Genomic DNA, 10,527 nt, shown 5'->3' with positions numbered 1-10,527 from the left:
ATATAAATTAAAACAATATTCTAAATAAAAACATTACATTTCAATTATTGTAATGAAAATACTTAAAACCCTATTTCACCATTAAAAGCAGAAGCGGCAACAATAGTCAAATAAAATGAAATGAAATTACCCGAAATATATCACATTTTAAAAAGAAAACTGTTTGTCTAGAAAATAAACAGGATACTTATATTTAAAATCTGTAATAAAGTACATTACAATAAATAAGACTTATACATTTAAAAAAAAAACTTTTTATGAAACACAATTGAATATATATAAATTTAAAAAAATATATATATTATTTGAATTTACAAGATTGTTTATGAAGATGATATTCTTGATGTTGATATTTCTGAGTCACGACATTTAGTACTCAATATTTGGACATTTGAAACTTGATATTCGGCCTGCACATAAGATACAAGTTTCAAGAAACCTAAAAATTTATTAAAATTTATATTTCATGAAAAATATATCAATCGAAAAAGTTTTAAATAGAAACACAAAATAAGTACAATCTTTTTGAAATTAGAAAAAATAAAAACAAATACTTCATTGTTTAATAATTGCAATTCAATAAATAAAATAAGCAGTTATAAAATTGTTACTACTTAATTCACTTTCTACCCTATATTTCTGCCAGACACATAAGACATTTCAAAATTAAAAATGAAAATGAAATTCTTATAAACACATAACAGAATGCAATATTAATAAACGTAATAACAAATATTGATGTTAAATATATTAAATAAATAACAATTTTAAAAAGAGCTTATAATGATAAAAAAACACACAATAAATGTAAAGTTAAAAAAGTGATATCACCATGATTACTATAAAATATTAGCTATTAATTTAAAATAAAAACAATAAAAGTAGTGTATTCCAATAATTGTCCAAAATGTTTTATACAAAATGGTACAGCTGAAACTTACTACGTAAAAGAAAAAGTGTATTAATTATATACTGAATAGAATAATTTTTTATGTAAAAATTAAATTAGTAATATTATTCCATTTCAAACAAGTTTTTACAAGTTATAAAACAGCACAAAAGAAGCTTGAAAACACATTGTAAAAAATTTCAAATTATATTTAAGAAAAAAATTTAAAAAAAGGTTGAATCAAATTTACACAAAATTCACATACAATACACAAAACCTGTACTAAAAACATTAAACACAAAAATTTATTTTTACAAATATATTAAATAAGTATGCATGAAATATATATGAACCGCTAATGATGTGGATCAGATTTTACTTTAACTGAAACGGGTATGGTGTGTCACGCGGACGACCATAGATTGTAATTTCTGATTAACTAAGAACAATGCAAGCAAACTTGTTGGTCCATTAGGATGACTGGCGGAAAAACACCCCAGCGCCATTGTAGCTGTAAAACACCCCCCGTCAGTACCGCGGGAAAACCGCGGGTCCAATTATTAGGCTCCGCAGTGGAAAACCGCAGGCGGCGGTCGGATAGCGGCGGTTAACATTGTGGCGGGCGGTGCTGGCAGCAGCACCGGACCAATGTCCTAACAAGCATGTCCCTGCACTGTGTTGCAGGCACTGCACAATGCATGCCACCTGGTGAAGGGACATGTAGGTGGGTACATGGGTACCACCCCAGTGAACCCAAACACCACCAAAACACATTGGGTGTCCCCAATGGACCCCCGAGACATTCTACGCATGAGTTTCCATGTCGGGTACCGCCGCCATCATAATCGTGCCGGCGGTGCTTGGGCCTGATCCACCACAGTTGTACCTGTCCAGCTCCGCACGCCAGGCAAGAGGGCGGACTGCAACCGCCGGAAAAATGGCAGGCTGGAAATCACACCGCTGCGGTCACAACCGCAATGCTAATCGGACGGGCGGTGTTCAGGGCTTCGATGGCGGGCGGATGTCTGGCGGTTGGTACCGGCCGCCCGGCGGAGGACATCCGCCCTACATCCTAATGGACACCATTGTGAGGTTGCAAACTGATATATCTCTATAGTAGTGTGTGCGGTGTTCAAAACAGGCTGCAGCACAATGTCTCATAGAGAAATGTGAGTTTGTGGAAAGACATGAACCATGTAGCAGGCACCAACGGATGCCAGACACACGGTGCAGGGATTTAAAGGGTGGGACATGACCAACAACAGTACTCCATCAGAGGGAAGGGATCCCTGATACAGGCCACAAAAAATACTTTCTGACAGTCTTTCCATGGCAGAAAGGCCTCAGTTGAAGAGATGTAAAAACAATGTAATCCTAATATTGAAAGCACAGTCCTTTATGGATTAGACTGCATTTCAAAGGGACGATGGACTCCTTGATCATGTTGAAAGGCAGCAATAACGACCATGGTGCCAATTACGATCCGGTAAAAAAATTCCCCGTGCGACTCGTATCCGGTCTTTTTACCGTACGAATCGTACAAGTGCCGTACGAACTGGCAATCACGATTCGCATGGTAAAAAGTCCATACGAACCGCATCGGGAATGATTTCCCACACGTCCTCGGGTCGGAAAATGTGTCCGACACGTCCTCGGACGATTTACCGTACAAATGTGAAAGGTGAAGTCCGTGCGAGGAATCACGATCCATCCCGTGCGTCCGATGTTACAACCGTATGGAAAAAACACCGTCCGCACCGAACTCCCATAGCAACCATGGAGACATGTGCCCGCATACGCGCCCAACACTCCCCCCCCGCCCCCGTATGTCCGAGACGTACCCCCCGTGTATGTACACCCCCACCCGTGTATGTACACCCCTGTACGTCCAAGTCGTACCCCCACCCCTGTACGTGTCCAACCCCCATGTATGTACACCCCAGTACGTACGAGTCGTTCCCCCACCCCTGTATGTGTCGTACCACCGTCAATGTACACCCCAGTACGTTTGAGTCGTACCCCCACCCCTGTACGTGTCGTACCACCGTCTATGTACACCCCAGTACGTTCGAGTCGTACCCCCACCCCTGTACGTGTCATACCACCGTCTATGTACACCCCAGTACGTTCGAGTCGTACCCCCACCCCTGTACATGTCGTACCACCGTCAATGTACACCCCAGTACGTTCCAGTCGCACCCCCACCCCTGTATGTGTCGTACCACCGTCAATGTACACCCCAGTACGTTCGAGTCGTACCCCCACCCCTGTATGTGTCGTACCACCGTCAATGTACACCCCAGTATGTTCCAGTCGCACCCCCACCCCTGTACGTGTCGTACCACCGTCAATGTACACCCCAGTACGTTCGAGTCGTACCCCCACCCCTGTACGTGTCGTACCACCGTCAATGTACACCCCAGTATGTTCCAGTCGCACCCCCAACACAACCTCCTAAGTACGGAGCGCACCCCAAGCCCCAACATCACAACCGCATGTACGAGTCGTACCAAGCCACACACAAGGACAGCACCGTACAACCAAATGGCCCATGTACACACCGTACACACGCTCAAAACGCACGTACACAACCAGGACAAAACAAAACAACACAAGAAAACACTATTCGAATGGCACAAAGCCACTAAACATGGCCAACCAACACTAAAAAAACACATTCACTGACCTGCAACTGCCAAAAACAAACAGAGGCCCAAAACACCACCACTCCTTATAACACACCCACCCAAACTTCAAACACAGCCACACCCACCCATGGACCAATAAAAAGGGCCCACACACACAAACCATGAGCCTTTGCAACAGACTCACTGCTGCCAGACACCACAGAACCATACTACAAGCTTCACCACACCTTACACTTGCACACCTTCACACAACCACCTTCACAAACACCCCCTCATCACATTCACACACACACACCTGCACAACCACACCCACACCCACAACTATCCACACACACCCCCCACCATCCACACCCACACCCCTCACCATGCCCACTAACAAGAATCCAAAGTTCAGTAACCGAGAGTTAGAGGTCCTTGTTGATGAAATCCTCAGAGTCGAGCCACAGCTCTTTGGAACATTGGTCAGACAGACCAGCATGGCAGCAAAAACAGCCATGTGGCAGACCATCGTCGATGCTGTGAATGCTGTTGCGGACACCAGAAGGACCAGGCAGGAATGCCAAGCCAGGTGGTACGATCTGCGGAGGAGGGTCCGAGCCAAGATGCTGGAGGAACACAACCAGGCCAACGCCACTGGAGGAGGGCCCTCCCGCAGACCCGTACACTACCAGCCCTGGGAGGAAAGGGTGATGGCCATACAGCCGGTGGAGGCAGTCGAAGGATTAGGAAGACTCCGAGACCCGGGTGAGTACACGAACAACGCACCTCACATGGGGGGGACCTCATCCACAACCAAAATCACTAACAGGCACGCAACCACCCCAACCTATCGCATGACTCAAACACACTCCATGAACACGCACATGCCACTGCCGCCACCATGCCCCATGCACCCAGCTGGACAATGTCAAGTCACAGGCCACAGAAGACACCAACACATGACACGGTAACCCGGATGGCGGGAGGGTGGGCCCCAAAAATCACATAGTGCAACTCAGAAGCAGACAACAATGCCCTCTGCCCATATGGCCCAGGTCACAGCCAGACAAATAGTGTGTCCCCACACAGGAAAGACTCGCCAGCAAATGGCGGACGCCTTGCATCAACACATGGGGGTGAAGGCACTGTTTTGCACATGACAGCAGCTAATGAACAGCCAACACTGTGAAAGAGTGGCACCACACACAACCACAGCAGCAGCGCACACACAGACACTACACCCAATGGGTGCCTGGAGATCAGAAACAAACTCACATCAACAAGCCAAGGGCCATTCAAAGGACTGGAAAAAGTGTGTGTCTAGGAAGCTGGGCTGAGGTGACAGAGGGTGACACACAGAGGGAGGGAGAGGGGGACAGAGAGGGAGGGAGAGGGGGACAGAGAGGGAGGGAGACACAGGGACACGGACAGAGGGAGGAGGCTGACACACGGAGGGAGGGAGAGGGGGACAGAGAGGGAGGGAGACACAGGAAGACGGACAGAGGGAGGAGGCTGACACACAGAGGGAGGGAGAGGGGGACAGAGAGGGAGGGAGAGGGGGACAGAGAGGGAGGGAGACACAGGGACACGGACAGAGGGAGGAGGCTGACACACGGAGGGAGGGAGAGGGGGACAGAGAGGGAGGGAGACACAGGGACACGGACAGAGGGAGGAGGCTGACACACAGAGGGAGGGAGAGGGGGACAGAGAGGGAGGGAGACACAGGAAGACGGACAGAGGGAGGAGGCTGACACACAGAGGGAGGGAGAGGGGGACAGAGAGGGAGGGAGAGGGGGACAGAGAGGGAGGGAGACACAGGGACACGGACAGAGGGAGGAGGCTGACACACGGAGGGAGGGAGAGGGGGACAGAGAGGGAGGGAGACACAGGGAGACGGACAGAGGGAGGAGGCTGACACACAGAGGGAGGGAGAGGGGGACAGAGAGGGAGGAAGAGGGGGACAGAGAGGGAGGGAGAGGGGGACAGAGAGGGAGGGAGACACAGGGACACGGACAGAGGGAGGATGCTGACACACAGAGGGAGGGAGAGGGGGACAGAGAGGGAGGGAGACACAGGGAGAGCAAATCAGCCGTGTGGTGTGTGGGAATGTCTGCTCGTCAGCAGGTAGACTGCGTGCATGTAGCCAAGGGTGGCCAGTGCCAGAACCCCCCCTCTTCACCATGGCAAAACACAGGGCCATGTCACAACCTGTTCACGAGCACAACGACAGCTACCTGCATTATATAAGTGTGTGGATCCACTCCATGTGCACATGTACAGTGCTACACGGAAGGCGCCAATGCATGGCTCGCCACACCTGCCCACTCCACTGCTGACTGCAGTCACACTTGACGCAGCAAGTAAGACTGTGCCACACATAGTTAAAGGGGCCAAAGTGGTGCCCAAGGGACACACCCATGCACAAGTGCACTGTGAGTGGAATGCAAGACAGATCCTAATTCCAAGAGGAAAAGTGCCAACTTTGAAACTGATGAAACATGGATGTTGCATGGACCAAAATTAACATTGTCTCTCTCACACACAGGTCAACGTCGTGGTTCACCCCCCAACACTGGGGGGGAAGACTCACAGGACCCGGATCTGCGGGAGCCCGATCCCACCGGCAGCGACGACTCTCACCACTCTGTGGACGACCCCGACCGACCTGGCCCCTCTGGTGTCCAACCACCTGCAGCACCTGCATCAGGTACGACTGTGCCAACCACCACCCCCACTCCTGCCACATCCCAGGAGACACCCAGGATCCCTGCCCCACCACCACAATGCAGCCAGGCTGGCCAGGAGGGACACGGTGTCCCGGGCACCCAGGAGGAGGCAGGCGACTACGCCAATGCCACCCATCAGGGGTCCCGGAGACCTGATGTACCCACAAGGGCAGGCCAGGTGCAAGTGGGCAGGGGTGGTGGGAGTGGAGGACGGCGGAGGCGCGAGCCTGACCAGTTGGCTGGGGAACCGGTATTTGTCCATGTCCGTAACATCATGGACACATACCGGCAGGACACCACGGGCATGGCCCAGGTTGTGTCCACCCTCAATGAGATCAAGGGGACCCTCTATGAGATAAAGACCCAGCAGGCCCAGCAACATGCGGAGCAACATGCCTGTCTACTGCAACACCAATGGAGGATGGAGGACAGACAGGCTGAGCAAGTGACGGTGTTCCAGGGGATTCACGATACACTCCGTCGGATGGCCGACAACATGGGCAACCCTCCCTGTGCCAGACGGCGTAGAACATCACCACCCACAGGGAGGGATCAGGAGGAGGAGGAGACATCCGACGGAGCATCCCAAACATCGTCACAGCCTGCTGCTGAGGGTCCCCGCAGGAGGCCGGGTCGTCCACGGAAAGGACCGCGAGGGTCGGCGCTACATCACCATCTCCCAGGACACCTGGCCTGGCACCTGGCCCACTGGAGCAACAGCATCACAGCATCAAGAGACATTCTCTGCCACATGGCCCTGCTGGTCACTGTCTGACCAATGTTGACAAAGACTGTGGCATGGACTATGAGGATTTCTAACGGCAAGGACACCAACTCCCCTACTGAACTTTGGATTCCAAACTCCCGGAAAGCCCCTCACTTTATCCCCCCTCCCCCCCCCCCAAAAATAAAAAATCACACCATGAAGAGAAGATGCCTGCTGGTTGCATTATTACCTTACATGTGTGTTGTAAAGTCTAAACATGCCTGAGTTCTCTTTTGACTTCAACCATCCACACCATGGGGCCTGAGTCTGGCACAGGACACACGGGTCACAGTGTATTAGGCAAGACAGACATGAAGCACCATACACACCCGTGATGGGCCCAACCAACTGAGGGGGTGGCCGCACAACCGTGCTGACAGACACATTGAGTACAGCAACGGTCATGCGCAGAGGTCAGGGATCATGTGGAGTGTCCTGGGGGGCACCCAGGTATGTGTAGACAGGTGGCAGAACCATGTCCTGCAAGCCTGAGTCCGGTGGATGCAGAGAATGGGGGCCTGGCCAACGTTGGATGCATGGGGATGGCACATGTCACAATACCCACACAGTCATGGACATCATGCCCAATACACAGTCTCAGCCCACACACACAGCTTGCATCTTGCTACTCGACACATCGACACATAGCCACTATCCGGGAAAACCATGCCAGACATGCTGGATGCACCGTGGCAACACACCAGCATTGACTGAGAAGAGGCACCTTGGAGGCATAGGGACACCTTTATTAGTCATGTTTTCGGGATTGCAGAGGCAACTTGAAGTACACATGAACACATCTTGTGGAGTAACATGTGGGTCCAACACTGGCACCCCCCTTCTGCAGCACAAATGCGTGTTAGCCATGGAACTGGCACACAATTGTCGGCTAACAGCTAAACACCCACAGCTGCTCACGGAGAGACTGCCATACACCATTGATCCGCTGATGTGGAAGTCCCACACCATGTCAAGCCAATGCTAACCGTATGTGTCCGAGGGCAGTGTCACACACATTGATGCCATCATCACAATCCACTATCCCATCACTGATGACTGTCAACCAGTCAGACCATCTATTCAGGTGTACACAGCTGCATGTCGTGTCCCATGGTGATGCTACATGGCTGCAGAGGAACCAAACATCGACAGGGGCAGTGTGCATACATCGTGAACAACTGCCACACCCAATACACCCCTGATGCATCCCTTACCCTATGGAGACTTCCAAACGTGTCCGTGCCTGTAACGCTGAGTCAGCCCACGATGACGTGTCCATGAGGAATAGCAGTGCCACAACAATGCAACCAGCAGACGGCATGCACAAGTACCTGGGGAAGAGAGACACACAAGACGTCAGCCACAAAAAGCACAGCCACTTGCATGTGCATTTACTCGACACATGTATGGATGACAACATGCTAGGTCACAATTATGACTGGGGAAATACAACCATCACTGCCACCATCACTCCAGTGACACACCCACACACACCTCTGACTCACATGCTATACATGCAGGTGGAGACACACATCACAACACATGCCACACGGGGACCAATGCGTGCATACTCAGACACTGGTACTCACCACTAAGCAAAGAAGTCGCGTATGAGCCGAGTCCGGATGTCCTCTTGCGGCTCCACATCCTCCACATCACTAGCCCCATTGCCAAGCCCTTCGTCCTCCACGGGTGGATGGTCCTCGTCATGTTGATCCAGGATGAGTGGCACAGCTTTCTCAACTGCCATGTTGTGCAGCATGCAGCAGACCATGAAGATTTTGCAGACCTTCGCAGGGGCATATGGGAGCGCGCCGCCGGTCTTGTGGAGGCACCGAAATCGGCTCTTCAGCAGGCCAAACGTCCTCTCTATCACTCGCCTTGTCCGGCCATGGGCGGTGTTGTAGCGGAGCTGGGCCGGCGTGATGGGGTTGCGGAGAGGTGTGAGCAGCCATGGCATGTTGGGATAGCCAGCGTCCCCTACATGGGAAGCACATGGACATCGTTAGAAGTGGTGAAGCGGTCGTGCTGGTAGGCTATGCAAAATACAGGACAGACAGACTGTACCCACCAACAACACATGCTCTTTCGTTGCGCAGCTGCATCATCATTTCAGGCATCCTGCTACGCCTCATGATGTAGGCATCGTGTGCTGATCCTGGAAAACGAGCACAGACATGTGAAATCACCATGTTGGACTGACACACCACAAGGGCATTGATGGAGTGGTAGTGCTTCCGATTGCAGTACGCTACCTCCCGTGCGTGTGGTGGTACCAAAGCTACATGTGTCCCATCTATGGACCCAATGACATGGGGCATCCCTCCCAGGGCATAGAATCCACGCTTGACCGCAGTCAACTGTTCAGGGGTTGGGAACTTGATGAAGTCATCCAGGTGAATCAACATGGCCTCTAAGAAATCATGCAGCACACGGCAGAACATGCTCTGGGACATGCCACCAACATGAGCTATGGTATATTGAAAGGTACCCGTGGCAAGAAAATGTAGGGCAGCCATTACCTTCAGCTGGGGTGTCAGTGCCGTAGGATACCTGTGCTGCGGTTGCAGGTGTGGTGCCAGTCTCGCCGTCAACTCCAGAATCAACGGTTGGGGGAAGCGGTAGCACCGGATACTGTCATTCTCCCGCATGGCAGCCAAGTCCGGAATTGGTCGGGCAAGAGGCGGCGCTCTGCAGTAATTTGGAAGTGACAAGGAAGAGTGAGTGCACTACGACAACAATTCATATGTACTGAGCACATGTTAATCTGTCAATACACATATGCTATATAGGGAGTCAGGTATGTGCTACATGCCCTGGACACGTATGGCTGCCAGGTGACACTCCTACCAAGACCCAGCTACACACGGAGATTGAGAACCTCCCCATGCCATGCCATGGGAATAGCTGTGTCCCAGTGCAAGTGAACAGCCAGACGCAAGACAGGAGTGACATACGCCCACACATCAGCAGAAGTAGGATGCCGATTGCAGAGACTGGTAGCGGAACACTAGAGCCACAGGTCACACACATGACATTACACTAGGACAGCCCACACACCTTGCCATGAAGGTGCACATGTCATGACTCACCACACATTCATTGTGAGGATGCAGACATGTCCTTGTCACGCTACTCCGTGTCCCATGCATACATGTGCACCTCACATCTGATACCACATGTGGCATGGTGTGCGGAACAGTGTGCAATGTCAATTTACACACAGACACATGTTGGTTGCTGCAACAGCTGCAGCTTTTGAGGGTGCTCCAACATCAACCTGATGGGAAGCCCCCACACATACATGACATAGTCACATTGTGCACCGTGGGTAGTGAAAAGTCAGGTGTGGTAACCCCTGTACCGGGCATCAGGGGACACTTCCGTGTGTTGGTGTCCGTGCCATGCCAGTGACGCTCACCCCAAGTGTGCAGTACGACATGCACACATGTCAAAGGAGTCAAGGGCATGCCTGGCACACATTGCACCGTCACACAGTACATCTGTACACATCTCATC

This window comes from Triturus cristatus, chromosome 1_1, assembly GCF_964204655.1.
Source record: "Triturus cristatus chromosome 1_1, aTriCri1.1, whole genome shotgun sequence".
In the NCBI taxonomy this organism is placed as follows: Eukaryota; Metazoa; Chordata; class Amphibia; order Caudata; family Salamandridae; genus Triturus; species Triturus cristatus.
Note: the sequence above shows the minus strand (reverse complement) of the source record.